Consider the following 20,101-nt stretch of genomic DNA (forward strand, 5'->3'; position numbering starts at 1 on the left):
TCTTTCCCTTTTATTTGTAACTCTTTGTCTCTTTCTTTCCTTGTATCTTATTTCTAGCCTTCGATCTTTTTTCAGTTTTAGTACTTCCTCTCTTCTTGACCATTTCTTTTTGTTTTCCTTCTCATTTTTTATTTCTTATTTATTAATTTTCTCTATCATTCTTCTGGTAGTCCTCTTTCTCTCTCTCTCTCTCTCTCTCTCTCTCTCTCTCTCTCTCTCTCTCTCTCTCTCTCTCTCTCTCTCCTGCTTGTTTTTCTTCTATTTTTCTTTGTATTTAATTTTCTTTCTTTATTTCTCTCTCGCTTCTCTATTTCTCACTTCTCTCTTGCTTCTCTATACCATCCCCCCTCTCTCTCTTTCTCTGTGTGTATATATATGTGTGTGTGTGTGTGTGTGTGTGTGTGTGTGTGTGTGTGTCTGTCTGTCTTGTCTCTCTGCTTTATTTCCCTTTATTTATCTGTCTCTCTCACTTTGTCGCTTCTTAAATTCGCTTACTTCTCTATCGCTTCTTTCATTTCTATTTTTCTATCTACCTTATTAAACCACTTCTTTCTTATGACGTCATATAAATATGATTAGATATCAATACATGTAACTTCAGGATTTCGATATTCCCTTGGAAAATTTTCTGCAGGACCTAAGGTTATGTAAGAACTACTCAAAATATTGTGACATGTTCGTAAATGACACGCATTTCGTTTATATGAAACGTTTTATCACTTATGCCTGTTACGTCGTACCTTTGCATACCGCTAGAAAAAAGCACTACAGTGAAATACACTGGAATAATTACCTTTTTGATCCTTCCTAATACGTATTGTGATTCATTTTCATCTATGTAGGACTACGTTGATTTAAAACTCTTTTTTATCCGGTCACTTAATTACGCGTTGTCTTCTTTACAGCATGAGACATAAGCTTTGTTGTTCCCTAACCTCCATCCATTGTAAGAACGAAATTAGTGTAAACAAATCCACATAACTTACAAGAAAGAGTTCCTTTCTTATGTGTTACTTTCGGTGTTATTTTGTCGAACGAAGATATTGGTTGTAGCTGTATAGATCTCAAGATTTCAGTGCAGCAGCTACGTTGAATGGTATGGCGTTATCACATACACTATACACGGGCAAGATTCCCTTACAGCTGTCATTCCTACTACCAATAGAATTTCTCACAAGTCTCGTGTGACTGTTTTTACAGTGGACAAACAGTAGTCGCCATATTAACGGAATTCATTCTCATGTAGTCCAGTAACTGCTGTACTCTTCTGTTCAATAAATTGGCACATTCTTCAATTGTTCAACCCTATAAAGTGTACCACTTTATGTGAACAGGAGTGTACAGTCACAGTGCGCTGAAAAATCTCGAAGACTTGCGAACATGTGTTTTCCACTTCAATAGTTATTGGTGTTAACATAACTGGTATGAGCATGATATAGGAAACCAAGTACGAGGTAAACTCGTACATAGGCAACAAAAGGCAATGAGCTATATAACATGCCCTGAATGTTTGTGACAGGATGCAAGGAGGTGTAAGCATCGATAGTGTCATATTTCTGTTTCCTGTTGCTCTCTTTTATGGTTTTTCGTGTGGGCGACATGAAATTTCAGGATGCCTCTTCTGGATATCAAGTGCTTTCCTTTGTACACTTGTACTCGGCGGATTCGAATGTCAAAACATCAAAACAGCCATAGCAAATGTGGAAGCTCTTGACGGAGTGGTCGATTACAAACAGAAACATTGTAGTGTGGCCTTCGTCTCGATTCGTAGCTACGGCTTGAATTGAAGGAGTCTCTTGTATAGTGATTCCCATTGATTCGTAATTGGATCCAAGGAACAAGAACTCGAAGTTCAGTCCAGCGACCGTCTCACTGAACGCATAAAGCTGTTCTAGGAATGAATCGGGTACCTGAAAAATCAAGGAAGCAATTCGAGATTGATTCAAATGAGCGAATGCCAGAATTCGACTCAGTTCAAGGAATCATGAATCATTTACCTCAAGGAAATTCGAGAGAGGTATAAGTCCACAGTAAGGGAATCGTTTTTACTGAAAAATAAGATCCTAGCAGAGTTTGAGTCTACTGAAGGAATCATCTGAAGAAGAAGGTTCAAGTAGACGTTTTCGAGTAAACTGAAGGAATCACTTGACTGAGGAATAAAATGAAAGCAGAATTCAAGTCTTTGAAAGGGATCTTTTGACTGAAGGAGTTCCAAGCCAAGTTTTCGTGTCAGTTGAAGAAATCATATTAGTGAATCATTCCCTACGAATCGAATCCGAGAAAATATAAGTTCACCCCGCCATTAACCGCAAATTGCACGAAAGTACAGTGCCGCACTCATCTGGCGTTCATTTGTATTTATAAGTGAGTTGATCGTTACACGAAACAAAAGAAAAGCTAGTAAAAACTCGCCGTCAAACCTACGTAGTTCGCGACCGCATTTATGTGCTATAGACTTGATTACACGTTCGCTGGAGCCAGGTGATTTTTCATTATTTTCAGACCGTAATGACAAAGATAGGCGTCTTTCGCGACGGAAGCAGCGATTAAATATTGATTTTGAACTTCCTCTTCGCGTACAACTCGAGTTTCCCCCAGGTGTCTGGCAAAGAATTGTCAGCCGGTGAGAAGTGCAAACACGTCGCCCTATCCTGACATGTTTCGTAAACTCCAGACTTGTTAACGTCATTTCCTTCTCCTGGTTGCTTTGGTTGAGTGTCGGAAGAGATTCTTGTTTTACCTGCAGGAACGTGGAATATAATTTCTCCTGGTGGAATGCCGTGTCTTCCACACAAGAATATCACGATATTTTCATCTTGTTATTCTTGTACCGATTTTCGTCAGATTAAGTTATCGTAACGTATCGTAACGTTTTGTGCAGGTCGTAGTCGACTTGTTATAATCCTAAGCTAAAAACAAAAATGTAAACGGCGTAATACAGTAGCGCCAACTTGTGAAAAACATTGGGTGGACTGAACTCGGAGATTTGTTTTATAATTTTATGCAATGATATGTCACCGTTAGGCTGATGATTTGCCCTAAAATGACTTTATTGTTCCTTGGCCAGAAAATGTACGCTTTTACATTAAAGAAACAACTTTTCAGGCCATTTCTGAAAGGAATACATGTAGTGGCCGTTGTTGCCTATTTTAATCATAATTGCCTATTTCGAAGTGCCTAATCGGGGAAAAAGATGACAAACCCTTGGTTGTTCATCACTTTTAGTGCCTATTTTGTATTTTTTGTTGCTTTCTAACTGCCTATTTTGAGAGTTTTTAGTGCACAATCGATCCATGGTTATAAGCCCTTAACATTCCTTACTTTCCTAATAACTATGCGGCCGCGGATATTGTAAATAATTCAGAACACTGACAAGTACCATATTGGCGATGAAACAAATTATTATTTCTTCACATGTAGCTATAATGATGAAGCATTTTTAAGTGCTGGAATTTATTTCGAAAATAATATATAATAATTATGGGTGGGCTCCAGCCACACAGGTCCTTATAAGTTGTTTGCTACTAGAACAACTTTTGTTGGAAGTAAACGTTGGAGACCATTCCTTTTTTTGCTTTTAGTTTTCAACATGCATTGTTGGGAGTGTAATAATGCTATAATGAACTCACGAGGTTAGTGTGTTCTGACAGCATTTTGTTCAAAAACTGTTCATTCAGTTGGCTACACTGTTCATTTTTTCTGTTTTTTTCTGCCCTCTTACTTAAAGGGGGGACTGAGAAGAATTGAGAAACCTGTCCATCGTCTAATATGGAACGCAAACAAGAACTCGAAGCTAATTTTCTATCTTTTCACCTCCAGCCTTATGTCGAGCCATATTTTCCTGTCGGAGAGTTTCAAGGATGGACTAGGGTTTCTTGAAAATGGTGTCCGAAGGGTATGATGTAAAAGAAATAGGGGAGGCCACTGTAACGTGCTCTTAACTCAAATATTCATGGCTGCAAGAAAAATAAGTATCAGAGTGAAGTGAATTTTAATTTAGGAAATATAATAAATTTTGTTTTCTTCTAAACTTTACTGAAGTTCAGATCTCTGCGAGAATTTCAGGAGTAGATCTTGTGCCCATATTGCTCACCGCGCAGTGCACATGCTATCTACATTTCCATTTCCATTTCTTTTATCGATTTACGAACGTTGATTCATCTCGGCTGAATCTCTAATCTCAGAACTGTAGCATCAACATGTACCGTATTAATGAACTAGAACACACAATTACATTTGCCTGCTTTCTCTTATCAGATTGCTGCTGTGTCTGTGGATGCATCTCAGACATTTCACTAAAAATCATACGATTTCTTCAGTCAGCTGAATACGATACACTGGGTTATTGGCCAATTCTAAAGACAGGAAAGAACGTTCTGCTATTGGATGCAAAATGCCGACAGGAGTGACTATAGTAGAGGCGTAGGGGTTAAGACCAAAGATTGAGCCGAGTTAACTGTAGTTATTCTAGGTGCGGATGCATTCTGTTCACCGAAAAGGCAAATAATAGTTAGTAGTTACTAAATAACGAAGTGTTAGATCACGCAATGAATAAGATTTAGTTAAATCATGTAGTAAAATGGTCACAATTGTTTCAATTGATATCTTACTTCTGTTCAAGCTCGCTTCGACAAGAGGCTAAACAGGGTTCTTCGCTTAGGAAGTGGCCGTCAAATCGGGTTAGTCGCCTAGGAAAATGGCTGCCAAAATCGGGTTACTCGCCTAGGCAAATTGCTGCCAAATTGGGTTACTCGCCTAGGCAAATTGCTGCCAAATTGGGTTACTCGCCTAGGAAAATGGCTGCCAAATTGGGTTACTCGCCTAGGCAAATGGCTGCCAAATTGGGTTACTCGCCTAGGAAAATGGCTGCCAAATTGGGTTACTCGCTTAGGAAAATGGCTGCCGAAATCGGGTTACTCGCCTAGGCAAATGGCTGCCAAATCGGGGTACTCGCCTAGGCAAGTGGCTGCCAATTCTGGTTACTCGCCAAGTGGGGTTACTCGCGTAGGCTTTTCTCGCTTGGGCAAGTGTTCCTCGCCACGACAACGGGTGAAATCTTGTTTCTTCCATAATTAAATTTTTGTTCATGTCCAATGTACACCGCTTAAATATTGTAGTTTTGTGGATAGAGCTTTCCTACCACGTACTCCCATTACATCATTGATCTGTAGCGCCCGTATTGTGTGTGTGTGTGTACGTGGACGATTGTACTCACGGTCCCCCGACCTTACACAGTTTGAGAACGACGTTGCATGCCGTGATACGTGTATTCCTCACGACAGAGCGCCATGTTTGCGCAGCCTAAACTCTTCCACATTGCTGCAGTCAGGGGGTGACCATTGTCTGCGTGTGTGAGTTCCCCTCCCCCAGGTGCATGCTGGGCAAATATTTGAGTTGACCGTGAAAAGATGAGGGTTGCTCCAGGGCGAGCGAAGATGAGGGGAGAGGGTGTGTGTGTGTTTTGGGGGCAGGGTTGATCGCTGTGACAGTTGACAGCTGCTTGGGTCCTGATAAAAGAGAGTCCCAACGAGGAACAACTTTTATGTCTAGAGTTGACGTTGGTTTGGTGGCTGAGATTTCGAAGCGTCTTCTGCAGTTTTGTAAGAACCTTTCCATCTTTTTATCGTCTGAAACATATATATTTAATGTCTCATTTCGAAGGATTACTTTAGACGAATCTCGTGATATTTTACCAACAGTCTCAGTGTCACGGTCAATAACCGAATTATTTTCCTGAAATGTGGACTGAATTGAAATTTTCCCCGTAAATGTCCCTGCACAAGCCGCCCTGGAGATCACTCAGCCTCTCATTAGTGGGGATGTAGTAGGAAATGGTAAAGGTGACCCATTTATTGCACTCCTAACAACCTCGCCTTGTGACGTCATGGCGGAATGCTTTTATTGTTAGGCTAAATCCTTCGTTGTTAGGTTAGGCTTTTAATACATTTGCAGTGTATTTAAGACAAGAGAACTAAATCCAACGACCTAACCTAACAACGAAGGTATTCCGGGCTGACGTCAGAAGGAAGGCTAGGTTGCTAGAGCATTGTGCGATAAGCGATACCCGGCGGCTGAGCATGATGATCAACACACCATTTCTACCATTGCCGAGATCAAGAGTGACATACTGTATTATGTATAAGCCTTATCTTTACACCCCCCTGTGTCTTCTTCGCAGGTAAAGTGCACAGGGCAGGTAAATTACTGTAATTTATCAGGGGTTAACCTACGTCCCTACAGTTATATTTTCTCCAGAAGACGACAAAATATTTAATGCACTAACTACTGTGCACTAAGCTAACGAAGTCCTTTGATGTAAAAACATGAAACAGGATATGCTACATTTGTCTGGATGGTAATCAGTAGCGGCGGTTGGGTTCCAAAACGGGGGGGACAAAGACAGTTTACTTTCTCTTTGTAGACAAGGCTTAGCATTAAGAGGCCATAGTGCGGGGGCAAAAAGTGGCAAAAAATTTGGATGGCAATTTCCCCCATGCCCCCTAATTGCCACCACTGAGGGTGGTACATGCATGAAGAGAGGAACCTTAAACCCTGCCAGCGTCCGATTTTCGACAGAGAAAGTGAATGTCGTGGCTACCTTGAATCTGATTATTGTGGTCATATTTGCTGTGTATGGTTTTGAAATGTTTTTCACTGATCCATGTGAAACTGCAATGAAAAATAAAATATAAAAATAAGCTAGAGTTACTTTTTTGTTAATTTATATGCATTAAAAACTTCTTGAAAACCTTGGAAACGTGATAGTAACTCCTGGCATGCTTTTAAGGAGAATTAGATTTGCTACCCTTTCCCGCCCACAAAGACCTTGGGCCCTGTGGGGAAAAGCTATGCGAGACTCCAAAAGTCTCCAGGATTTGGCGGTTTCGGATAACCGGAAGTGGCTGCCATTTCGATCCCACAATCCTATGCGGTTCGACCCTCCGCTGTCATCCCCAAGGAAGACAAATGCCCGCAGCTTGGTATGCGGATTATCCCCGAAGTTACAGCCTGCAGGAGATGCAGTGCATCGTATAAATTGTACTTGTAATTCACTGGTCTTGGTTTTACAACGAGCATTTATTGTGTTTTCTTACGGCTTCTGCATCAGTGGGCTTTAATGATGGTTCATGGGAGAGCCTAAGAGCGCGACAATTAGGGCGAAATAGCCAGGCCCATTAACTCCATGCCGTGGAAGGAATATAAAGCTGAAATAAAACAACGCCCGTGATGGAATTCCGGGTAGAAATATCATTTCTCTCGCTGCTGCCATCTGTGGGATTATGCTGGAACTTTTCCGCCTGTCTGTGCATTCTACCTTTGGCAGTTTTTGAATTCTGGTTGCACTTGATTTGCGGCACTATGTGCCAGGTTTACTGCAGAGTCTGCCAACTGTATGGAGAGACAAAAGAGGCACATGCCCCAGCCAGTCGAAAAAGAAAAGAAAGTGTAGTGCAATTGCGTCGCTTCAGGTTCGGAAAGCAAGTTGTGTATACATTCAAAATCCTATTATAAATAATTTGTATTTTTCACCAAATAGTAAGGGAAATAGTTTCTATGTAAATTAATTTACGTACTGTGAAATATTAAACTTGAAAGAAAAATCTACTACATGTACTTCAAATAAGCATTTGCTTGTAGTGAAAATTTTAAATAAATAAAGTAATAAGTTATTTTGCATTCTTACAATACAAATAATAAAACTGCAATAACATTTTAGTAACTATCCATGTTCAGAGCTTATAATAGCTAATCCTTACCGGGCCTGCAGTTTTAAGTTGGATGCGAACCACAGTGCATTTTTATCTCCACCGGGTATTGAACCCGGGACCCCTTGATTACAACATCTACCATATCGGAAGACCCGTAGCGATAAGCAACAAATATATATTTTCATTAGTGAGAAAATCTAAAGAAGTTCATTATATGACGTAGAAAGCAAGCGATCTAAGAGAACTAGTATTTCTCTGTGCAATTCCTTGTGCCCAATTATGACTTTTGAATCAATATATGTGCATAGTGTGGCTCTACCGCACAAACTTCTCTTGTCTGTTTTTAAGTTCACATTTTAGCTAGAGACCTCCCCGATGGTGCAGTGGTAGCGTCATCGCCTTGTAATTAAGGGGTCCCGGGTTCGATACCCGGTGGAGGCACATAGTGGTTCGGATCCCACTTTAAACTGTAGGGCCAGTCCCGATTAGCCTTACTGTGCATAAAGTGGACTTCAAACTCCAACTCAATCAATCACATTTTAGCTAGAATGCTTCTCCATACCATAGTACACTGACTGACCCTTCACACCGTATACACTCACGTCTACGTGACTTCCAACCATCGAATCATGCGCTAACTGGACAAGTTCATTGGGAGAATAGGGGTGGCTGCTGCAAATGGAACGCAGACGAGGAAGCAGTTGCCTGAAAGTCATTTGCTGCTGGCAGAACATTAAAGTTTCCAGCGTAGTTAACGCCGCTGTGGTAAAATGCAAGGAGCAACAAATAACAGATTGCATGGAAACAAAATACTGACCTGAAACCTAGTTTCGCGCATGCTTAGACCCACTCCCCGGCTGAAATTTGGATTCGTCCACTCGAACTCGACGCGTGTACCGCGGTCATCAAGATAAGAACGTCCCGGCATATTCAGGAAGGAAAGTGTACTACAGTCGTTATCTCCTCTCCATTGTCTTCTGACAATGCTGCAACTCAGGAACACGGGAACAATGCAACCAGCGTATTGCATCTCCCACGCTTCTTCTGATCGCTTACGGTTGAAAATTCAAGTACATCAGCCAATCTTCTCTTTGTCAAGCTATATGTTACGTTAAAAAAAAGTAACAAAAACCGAATCCTCAATAAAAGTCGTAGATCAACAAGAAGAACCACTTTGAATAAAATGGCTCGCCACAGGGCGTGAACGTTACAACCCCAAAAGACAAATTCCTGCCGAAGACACACAAGAAACAGATCCGCCGGAACCCAAAAAGTGAGGGAAATATCCACAATTTCATCCGAGCGGCAGCCTTTTATCTCAGCCTATCATTGGCTAGAGAACTCCCTACAGGATCCATAAACAAAGGTAAGTTGCGTGTGCCGACAGAACAGCGTATAATTTCCCCCAACGTCCCGTGCCGTGGGGGTTCGGACACTCATGCAAACGTACCATAAACTGGGATCCCCCCCGCCTCCCCCCTCCCGACCACAGCCATCAAATGGTTCTGGGAGGAAGGGTCTCATACTCGGAGCGATCACAATCAGATGGAAAGGCCACGGGGAGGGAGAAGTATAGGACACTGATCCTTCAGACGCCCCCAAGTAACCCCCTCCCCCATCATCCCCTGTTGGGGCACACGCGACCTTAACTTTTCCCCCAACTCAAAATTGTCCCCACGGTTGCCTAATATTATCTGAGAAAGTGGATAGATATTGGAAGGGCAAGTATTGTCTTTGATTTGACATGGTTGCCAATGTATGAGTACTAAGGAGATACCACCTTATTGGGCTTTTACACCAGGGGTCGCCATGGGCGCGACGCATAACGCATTTCAGGAATCCATCTTTTCATCCTGATCGTTACAATTAAATAAGAGAAGCAGAATATTGACTATACACAAAATACGTTCGAAGTACTTTAAAAAAGTCAAACTTGATAAGTGAAGATGTATATCAGTGATTGATTGATTGAGTTGGTGTTTTAAGTTCACTTTATGCACAGTAAGGCTAATCGGGACTAGACCTACAGTTTAAAGTGGTATCCGAGCCACTATGTGCCTCCACCGGGTATCGAACCCGGGACCCCTTATTTTCAAGGCGACGACGCTTCCACTGCGCCATCATTGAGTACAGGATAAGATTTTGTGGAATATCAGTACAAGTTTCGTAAGTTCCGAAAAGTAAACGAATGCACGAATAAAAAATTACGTTTTGAATTAAATACACCAAACGACTTCCAGTTTATCATCGGATTTAGCTAAAAGTGGCAGAAAACTTAAGGAATTCAGACTTCAAACAGAAATAGTAACTTAAATGTAGGAAATGTACTTCCCAGGGACTCCATGGAGTATTTTCGGAGCGTACCGAATTTTGGAGCAAATTACAGGCGAGTCGTAGATTCGATCCCTATCATCAGCAAAAAGAAATCTGTTCACTTAAAGTCGAGAGAAGATATGCTCTCTCTGAATGGGTATAAGTAGTCAAAGCACTAGACAGAGCATAAATTAAACTTGTTTCCTGAGGAACAAGACGAGTAATTTATCGCTTCGTCTTGTAGGCCGAGCACAGAAGGTTGCAAGTTTGAGCCCCGACTTGAGCAAATATGTTTCTTTTCCCTGGCCATTCATCAATTTTATATATTCATCTACGTCGTCCCGATTAACCTTAAGAGGCCCCCCATAAAAGTAAACATTGAAACAAAAGAAACTCTTTTTACGATCATGTCAATAACTGCGATATAAATTCGTAGAATGCTTTAGACCTGACGTTTCTTTGGTGCATATTGTTGAAGCCTATGCTTTCCGAACTCAGTGTCAAGTGCCGCCGCCTTGTTTTGCTCGTATGATTTATTCTACAGGATGAATTAAACGTAGAAAAGTTTCTTTCATAGAAAATTGATGCGGGGTTTCCTTTCGGAATATTTTGATCTCCTATCGATCATGATATAAGTTGCGGTTGAAGTTTACAATGACTGATCGCCTGGAATTTGATGATGGATGTTTTCCAGAAGTAACTTGAACGTCAGCCATGCTTCTTTACGAGCCCGCAGCCAGACATGAATTGTAAATAATATTCAATTCTGCCGCAAAAGGAATAAATATATCATCTGGTTAGGTTTCTTGAAAATAGAGAATTCGTTATGGAGTCTTGCAGTCTCTTGTCTCTTGTGTGAGACGACATCTCGATTTATAGACATCCTTCTTTCTCGTCTGGAATCGTGAAATCCATAGTACACATTTGCTTGTTAAGGTTTCTTTGTTTCACGCCTCTTCGACGCTACGAACCCTCTGAAAACTGCATTTTATCCTGAATATATGCAATTACGCTGCCAAGTTTCATACTAATAAATTAACTTTGCGATTGCGACGAACAAAATATGTGAGTTCCAGTGGCGGCGATTAGTGGGGTGGGGGGTTGGGTGAGTTGCACCCTTTTTTTGTCACATCGTATCAATCCCTAAGATTATATGTTTATTTTATTAAGTCTCTCTGAATGCTTCACGTTGACCAGGGCATTCACTTGTTTTTCTCAGTTGTCTCAGCCTCTGAGGCATGTAAACAATGCACAGTGTTGTGCTATGCAAACCTCCTGAGCTATCCAGGAAACAGGTAGTTTCTTCTGCCTATGGAGTCGGCGGTTTGCATAGTGGCAATTAAAAACACGATTCGGCATGGAGGAAGACCTCCATGGCCTAGTGATATAGAGGGGAGACAAGCTGAGAGGGGACTGACTTTGGATTGGAGTTGAGAAGGGAGAAGAGGTTAGGAGAGCAGTAGGGCAGAAGTGAGACGACGCTCTGGTCAACCAATTGAGAAGCCAACAGAGGACTTCGTATATTTTATTCATCATAATTCATCAGATAGACAGGTAATTATCCTAACACCCAGCCATGATTCAGGTTCAAAGGTTCACAAAATCCAACGAGTGACCATTGTCTTTTCTGCAGTTTAGTTCCTTAATCTTATTTGTACCTTTCGTATTGCCAAGCGTTAACTCGTCATGCCAATGACGAGTGCTCTCATCAGAGGATGAATGATGAGTAACTTACATCACCCAGCAATTATTTGCACAATGACTGGTTCAGATCCCATCATTCTTTAGAATGATACGTGGTGGAGGTGCGGGGCAATTTTCTTACTTTGCAAATTCTTCATTCCGACGGCTTCAAGACTGGAGACTAAATTCAACGTTTGAAAAAAAAAAAAAAATGTGTCGTGACACGCCGACTGGGTCCAAAGATGACCGACAGTTCCCGAACGGAGGATTGCTGGATGGCAAGGGGTTTGAGGAGTGAGAGGGGTTTGCTTCTCCGCTGCCGAGCTGGACTTTGGTCGCTCCCATACAAAAATGCACGTGTTTAAAACTGTACTGTTTACTCTCTCTAATGTTTATAACGTCGGGTTGGACTCGCGGTGATTGGTTGCTTGGTTATCGCGGAGGATTCGCCCGCAGCGGTGTTAACACTTTGGGCGCTGCTCCCGTTTTTCAGCTTGTGAGGTTTAAACTTTGATTCCAGCGACGTTGCTGCTGGCGATCGCGCTGACGCGGCTCGAACCATGTCCCAATTTTATTTCAAATTATCAGGCAAGCAGTTTAGTACAATCGAGGGTGTTTTAATAAGAAAATTCTTATTCTGAAGAACATGACTAATAAATTACTTTGGTTTCTTGTTAAGATGACACGATTTATGTAATGCTTCTGCTCTTGACTGTACAAGTTCCTGTGCATATTTAGTCATAACCGAAGTTACTCTTTCTTACAACTAACGTTATTTCCTGCCTGAAGTTTTACTTTTCTTGCTGGTGGCTTTTCTGGTTTAAATTTGTTCAAAGCCCCTGCACTATGGCCTCTTAATTTTAAACCGTGTCTACCAAGAAAAAGTAAACTGTCCTTGTTGTACCCCACCCGTTTCGCACCCAGTCGTCGCTACTGATGCCTTCTATATAAAACAATAAGACAAGATATCTGCCCGATATGTCTGAATGAAAGACACAGTAAAGTACTTTTAGTTTTGGTAACATTTTCAAGTATACTTATACAGGCTGAGGCAAGAATCAGGTTACATAGGGAAACAAATAGGGTTTTGGAACCCTCAAGCGGCGATTCAATTTGGCACGCGCTCATACCTGACGACGAACAAAGTCGAAGCCCAAATTATTCAGAAAGCGATAGCCTTCAACCTCCTCAAACATACACATGATTGATAGGTAATGATGGCAGTTACAGTATATATTCAATGTGGGCACCATCTTCTTGAATGCATGCTTCAATTCGACGCTCGCAGTTGCTTTAAAATGTCGGCTAGTGTGTGTGTGTGGGGGGGGGGGGGTGAGATTTTAGAGATTGCGATTCTGATCCTTTCTTTGAAGGAGCTCAGGTTCTTAATTTTCTTTGCGTACACGAAGGCCTTCACGTGTCCCGCAAGTAAAAATCCAGGGGTGTTAGATCAGGCGACCATGGTGGCCACCTATGCAAACGTGACTTTTGCCACACCCTGTAGTTAGCCATTTTAGTTTACTCAAGTCATTATGGTCATTATCAAATTCAATATGGCTTGCATACCTGGACATTCACACCACATTTAATCTCTTCGGTATTTTTTCAGTCAAAATGATAAATATCCTGGACTATACATGATAATTTCGGCTCAATCGCATCTGATTTACTGTGCAATGTCACACCGGCGACTTTGTGATTATCGTACATATGTGTATATGTGTATACAGTGCATATAGCACCATGCCATGAAGTCACAATTAGGGGATGTGGGGTAGGGCACCACACATTTTCGAACTCGACCATTTTGGAGGTGATGTGATCAGCACCACGCTCAGGCCGGCTTTATCCTCCAGGGTTTCCCCCAGGCACCCATTCATTTGAAGCCGCTTCATATGGGGACAAAGCCGGAAAAATTTCGACCATAGGTCACCCAGCCCGAGGATCGAGCATAAGAATCAGATGCCCTACCGATTAGACCACCGCGGATCATGTGTTTATATATACTGTTTAGTGTGAACAAACTTATGTTTCTTGTTGGTTTTAATGAATCTTTAAAACATTTTATGTCATATTTCGATACTTGAGACTGTAAGTGTATTGTGCTTCAACACGACAAGCAAAAAGTTTTCTCAACTCAGTTATCTATTAATGCTACAAAACATCTCAGTACGGCTGGAACTAGCCTGAAATCGAGTAACCGTGGGCCACTGACCACCCCACCCCACGTAATTACAGAACATCGCCACCCACCCCGAATAAAAGAAGAAGCGGAAAGCACAGTTTAAACTTCATTATTGTTGTATCGCTACACCCAGAAAAGGGCCGGGTTTTGCAGCAGAACAACACACGGCCGCATTCAATAAATAAATCTCGCCGTAACAGATGACAGGAATGGCATGCCAGTGTCAGTCCACTGAAAGCGAAGCTCATCAATGTGCAACTTCTCTCCCATGTTGTGTTATTCACGGCCCCGCAATCGGTAATTGTGACAGGAAATTATGTTCTCTCAGTGTCTTTGCCTCTCTTCGCTTTGTCCCTGTTTCTCTTCTTTCATTCCCTCTCTTTATCGCCTCCTTCCATGTTCATTCTCCTCTTTTTCATCTCTCTCTCCGATTGTCTCTTCTCTCTCTGCTCGTCACTTTATTCTCTTTTCCTCAATCGCTTCTCTCTCTCTTTTTCTCTTCTGTCTCTCCTCTCTTTATCGCATTCTTCCCTGTTCATTCTCTCTCCGTTGTCTCTCTTCGATTCTCTCTTTTTATCATTCTCTCTGCTCGTCTCTTTATTCCCTTTTCCTCGATCACTTCTCTCCCCTTCTCTTCTTTCTCATCTTTCTTTGTAATTCTCTCCTTCTTTTTATCATCCTCTCTCTGCTCATCTCTATATTCTCTTTTCTCAATCACTTCTTTCTCTATCTTTCTCTTATTTATCTCTCTCTCTTTATCGCTCCCTTCCCTGTGCATTCTTTTCCCCTCTTTCTTATCTATCTCTCCGTTACCTCTTTCAGATTCTGTCTTCTCCTTTTTTTAATTCTCTCTGCATATCTTTTTTTCTCGTTATCTCAATCATTCCTCTCTCACACCCACACTTCTAATCTGCATCTCATACTCTTTTCCCGACCTGTCCGATGGTATAGTCTAGTCGCTTTGTAATCAAGGAGTTCCGGGTTCGGTCCATGATGCAAGCACATTGCACAGTGATTCGAATTTCTCTTTAAACTGTAGACCCAGTCTAGATGAGCCTATCTGTGCATTAAGTGGACTCAAAAAATAAGCTTCCTCTGTCTCTCTCTAAGTAAGCTTCGTGCCTATCTGTCTGTGTCTCTTTCTCTCTCTCTCTCCCTCCTCGACTTTCACATTCTCTCTTTCTCACCTATCTCTCCTATCTCTTTTTTGTACTCTTTCTGCTCATTTGTTAGCATTAAGCGATCTACTTTCGACAACTTCGCTATAGAGGATTCCAAATTCGAGTCCTCACCTGCGTGTGGTTGTTCCTTTGTTAGTACCAATTTCATGATATCACTATTTTATCTTCATCATTGTGATAACCCAAAACTGGCAGAAAAGAGAAAATGAGAAAAATACAAATATTTTGTTCGTCCCCCTCTCACTATTTCTCTATTCCTATCTCTTTCATTTGCCAGAACTTTTGTTCAGCTTCTAGGAGAGGGAAAGGGAGGTAATGGATAATAGTAGAGGAGGGTGAACATGATTGGAAGATGAGGAAATCATCATGAAATTGGACAGAGGGCGAATGGTATGAGTTGAGCGTTCAGCTATCAATATCGCAACTCAATTTCTGTCACGTATCACACATTTATTTCGCGTATCGCTTACTCAGGGATCGCGATGCAGTTTGTCAAGATTGACGACCTGTGACGGATCTCCGTAAATTTTTTTCCTCCCAATATTTCATTTGCAGCTAAATCCAATTTCCATCACAACTTTTGCGTAGGTTTGCTGTAATTGAAATATGCTATTTTGAGTTTGCCGTTTTCGTTTCTTTTGCTTTTTGTAACCGTAGGTGAATCCAGGATTTCGGGCTAATGCCAGGTGTCATCCAAGCATTCTGAAGGCAAACATGAAAGTTGATATCACTTTCCATTAGAAGAAAACCCGCAATTTTGATTACTTCGACACTTGCTGAGCATTACGGGTCCAAAGAATTGACATATCTATTTTTTCCAAGTGCCATTTTTTACACTTGACTATCACCTCGATTCATAAATACATTTTTCCTGAACGCGTTGTTGCTGAATACGCTCATATGTTTTAAACCTAAATAATCTGTATTCAGATTCGGTAATTGCTGGGGTTTTCCAGTAATGTCAGGTGCTTCAGTAATTGCTGGATCTTTCAAGTAATGTCAGGTTCCTCAGTAATTGCTGGGAGTTTCCAGTAATATCAGGTGCCTTAGTAATTGCTGAGGTTTTCCAGTAATGCCAGGTGCCTCACTAATTGTTGAATCTTTTCAGTAATGTCAGGTGCCTTCGTAATTGTTCGTGGGGTTTCCAGTAATGTCTAGTGCCTAAGTAATTGTTGGATCTTTCAAATAGTGGCAGGTGCCTCAGTAATTGCTGGGGGTTTCCAGATGTCAGGTGCCTCAGTATTTGCTGGGGGTTTTCAGTAATGTCAGATGCCTCAGTATTTGCTGGGGGTTTTCAGTAATGTCAGGTGCTTCAGTAATTGATGGGGGTTTTCAGTAATGTCAGGTGCCTCAGTAATTGCTGGGGGTTTCCAGAAATGTCAGGTGCCTCAGTAATTGCTGGGGGTTTCCAGAAATGTCAGGTGCCTCAGTAATTGCTGAAAGTTTCCAGTAATGTCAGATGCCTCCGTAATTGCTGGGTGTTTCCAGTAATGTGAGGAGCATTAGTAATTGCTGGTGGTTTCCAGTAATGTCAGGTGTCTTGGTAGTTGCTGGGATTTCGGAGTAACATCGGGTGTCTTGGTAGTTGCTGGCATTTCGGAGTAACGTCATGTGTCTCGGTAGTTGTTTGGATTTCGGAGTAATTTCGGGTGTCTCGGTAGTTGCTGGGATTTCGGAGTAATGTCAGGTGTCTCTGTAGTTGTCTCGGTAGTTGCTGGTATTTCGGAGTAATGTCAGCTGTCTTGGTAGTTGCTGATATTTCGATGTAGTGTGAGGTGTCTCGGTGGGGACTTCGCAGTAATGTCGGGTGTTTCAGCAATTTCTGGGAATCTCAGTAATGTTAGGTGTCTCTGTAGTTGCTGGGATTTCGGAGTAACGTCAGATGTCTCGATAGCTGTTGGGATTTCGGAGTAACGTCAGATGTCTCGATAGCTGCTGGGATTTCGGAGTAACGTCAGGTGTCTCGGTAGTTGTTGGAGTTGCGGAGTAACATCAATTGTCTCGGTTGTTGCTGGGATTTCGGAGTAACTTCCGGTGTCTCGGTTGTTGCTGGGATTTCGGGGTAACTTCCGGTGTCTCGGTTGTTACTGGGATTTCGGAGTAACTTCCAGTGTCTAGGTAGTTGCTGGGATTTCGGAGTAACCTCAGGTGTGTCGGTAGTTGCTGGGATTTCGGAGTAAGGTAAGTTGTCTCGGTTGTTGCTGCGATTTCGGAGTAACTTGCGGTTTCTAGGTAGTTGCTGGGATTTCGTAGTAACCTCAGATATGTTGGTAGTTGCTGGGATTTCGGAGTAACGTCGGGTGTGTCCGTAGTTGCTGAGATTTCGCAATAATGTAAAGTGTATCCGAATCCTGTAGGAATTTCCAATATGATTAGGTCGTGTTGACTGACCGCCACCTAATGACGACATACTCTGCACAGGTTATGGAAGTTGGGGTGTGACAATTATGTGTATTCCCACGAATTTTGAACTTAGTAGTAACTGCAACATTCGCACACTTTGAAAGATTGATTGATTTGCTTTATTTTACTTTGCCTTTCTGCTACTTTTGGCTAATCGTGAAGATGAGTATGACCGATGATATGATGAATTTGATGAAGGCACACTCACAAAAGAACACCCATGCCCAGGCCGGGTTTCGAACTCAGGGCCTCTTGCGCTGTGGTAACGACTCTGCCGCTGGGGTCGGAACATATTTTCAAGGAGTTCACATAAAAATTGAACAACACAGGTTGTAGTAGTCTTAGGGCATAGTTCGATATGTTTGAGTCTTGGAGACTCAAAATCATGCGGGGACCACACATGAAAGAATTGAAGCGCCAGTAAAGACCAAGAAGTCATCACCAAGCCTTGCCCCAAAATGTCGATGTTGCATGTACAGTTTATATCATTGATACTAGGCGAGAAGGGGACGTCACAACATGCAGATCAGATCGTGCTTTTCCCCTGCACCGTTTGTAAAATCACGACCTTTGGGGAGGAGGCAGGTGAAGCGTTCGCGTGCGAGGAACTGATAAGTCTGTGGGAATTGTTATATCGCTAAACACCTGCCATTGTAAAGAACGCGGCGGACCCTCAAATCTGTGGCGGGTCACGTGCCCGTCGTAAGTTCCATTGTCCCCCGGTCTTTAATTATTCACGCTTGATTTTGCTGCATCACCCCCCTAGGCACTCCCCGTCGAGTATCATTATTAGGTATCCATCCGACATGTAACTAACCTTGTGATTGAGTAATTTATGGTCAGGCTGTGTTATCATCTACGCCCCTACACCCCTCCCCAGTTTTCTAGAAGGGGGAGGGGTGATTGAGTTTTGTGTGGAGAGTGTATTTTTATCCCATTTTCTTTTGCTGTTGTTCAGTTTATCGTTGTTACAGGATTCGCTTATAAAATATGTACAGTCACGTCCATTAAAGATGTGACACCTATATCCTGAAATAGTCGCTTTCATGCACGGCGTGGTGTGTGTTTTCTAACTCTACGGCGATAGGGGAAGTCTCTGCTGAAATTCGTTCAATGCCGTGGAGTTAGGCAACACGTCTAACGTAATGCAAGAATGTCTGGATTTCAGGATCTAGGTAGGTACATAGATATGTAGCTAAATATAGTGAATATGCAGTTAGTATGTAACATTGGCGTGCCCAGGATTTCTCGTAAAGGGAGGTATGTATCCTTTATTTTAGAAGCCTTGTCGTTATATTTGTTGCGAACAAATTATTGTTCACTGTCTCTTAAAAAAAAGTAATTCGGCTCATTTCGGTTGTTCTCCTCTCTGCCCATTTTTTCTGTCTCTCTCTCTCTCTCTCTCTCTCTGTCTTCCTCCTATCTTGCTCTCCATCCTCCCTCATTCTACTTCGCTGTAACCTTCTCTCTTCTCGTCTTATCCCTCTCTCTTTCTTCACCTCTCTTTATCCCTCGTTTAGCCTTCCTCACTCTTTTATTTCACTTCCTTTCTTTTTATACCTCTCTTTCTCTCTTTCTTTATTCTTCTTTCGTTCCTTCTCTCTGTATTCCTCTTTCTTAATATCTTCACCTTTCTTTGTTGTTCTCTTCTCTTCTCTTCTCTGCCCTGCCCTGCCCTCTCTCTGTATTTCTCTTTCTTACTATCTTCACCCTTCTTTGTTCTTCTCTTCTCTGCCCTGCCTCTCTCTCTTCCCTCTCTTTGTTGCACAAAGGTCAGACAAACTGGCTACAGACATGTCGATGTCTTAAGTAGTACGGGTTTTCCCCTGTCATGCAAATTGAAATAAAATTTGGCGATCCGACAAAGCAAGCGTCCGTGTTCTGCTGCAACGGACAAGGAAATATCCATTCACCTCGCAATGAACGTCATTTATATTTGTAGTCAGTGTTCGGAGTTGGATTTTCTAGGCGGGGGATGCTTGAATGAGCCTTTAAGCTCCTTTGTTTTAAGATAAGGATAATGGATAAGCATTTGATGGATTTATGATTGGTGATTTTATGGGTTGAGAGAAAAAGTGCCATTTTTGGGACATATCTCCATAGCTGGCAAAACTAGTAGGTCAACATTTTGTCAACGGACACACGCAACAAGTGCTTAAATATTGGCCATACATTTGCATGAAAAATTAATTTTCCACCGAAATTTGACTTTTATGTGTAAATTTTTATGCACCTGGCAACCCTTACATTCCAACACAGCTGAGTGAGCTTGTTACTATAAATAAATGGTAAGGGTGATTCATAAATGCGGAGCGAAGAGATTTCAGGGTAGCCAGGAAGTAGTTGTATTGGTGATATTATAAACTCAGGAAAGGAAGAGCTCTCCCCAAGCATATTTGGCTATACTTAAAACTAGCTCAACATGCCCATATGAGTTTTTTGCTCAAGTGTAGCACCCCCTCTAATCCAAGATTTTTGTAAAAAAGCCCTCATGGATTCCATGAGAAAGGAAGAGCCCCCTCAGATTGATGTGCCTATACTTACAAAAAGGCACTTCTGTGAGATTGTTGTCCATAAACTTGTTAAAAATATGCCCCTCTTGATATTGTATGATATATGCAAGTTAT

General features: G+C 41.9%; 1 protein-coding gene across 3 annotated transcripts in view; it reads left to right on the plus strand.

Moving 5' to 3' along the window:
* The window catches only part of Sema2a (Semaphorin 2a), a 1,542,453-nt gene that overhangs the window by 1,244,558 nt on the left and 277,794 nt on the right, over positions 1-20,101 (plus strand). The gene's annotated exons all lie outside the window — the stretch shown is intronic.

Source organism: Lepisma saccharinum, chromosome 3, assembly GCF_977018435.1.
Source record: "Lepisma saccharinum chromosome 3, izLepSacc3.1, whole genome shotgun sequence".
Classification (NCBI taxonomy): Eukaryota; Metazoa; Arthropoda; class Insecta; order Zygentoma; family Lepismatidae; genus Lepisma; species Lepisma saccharinum.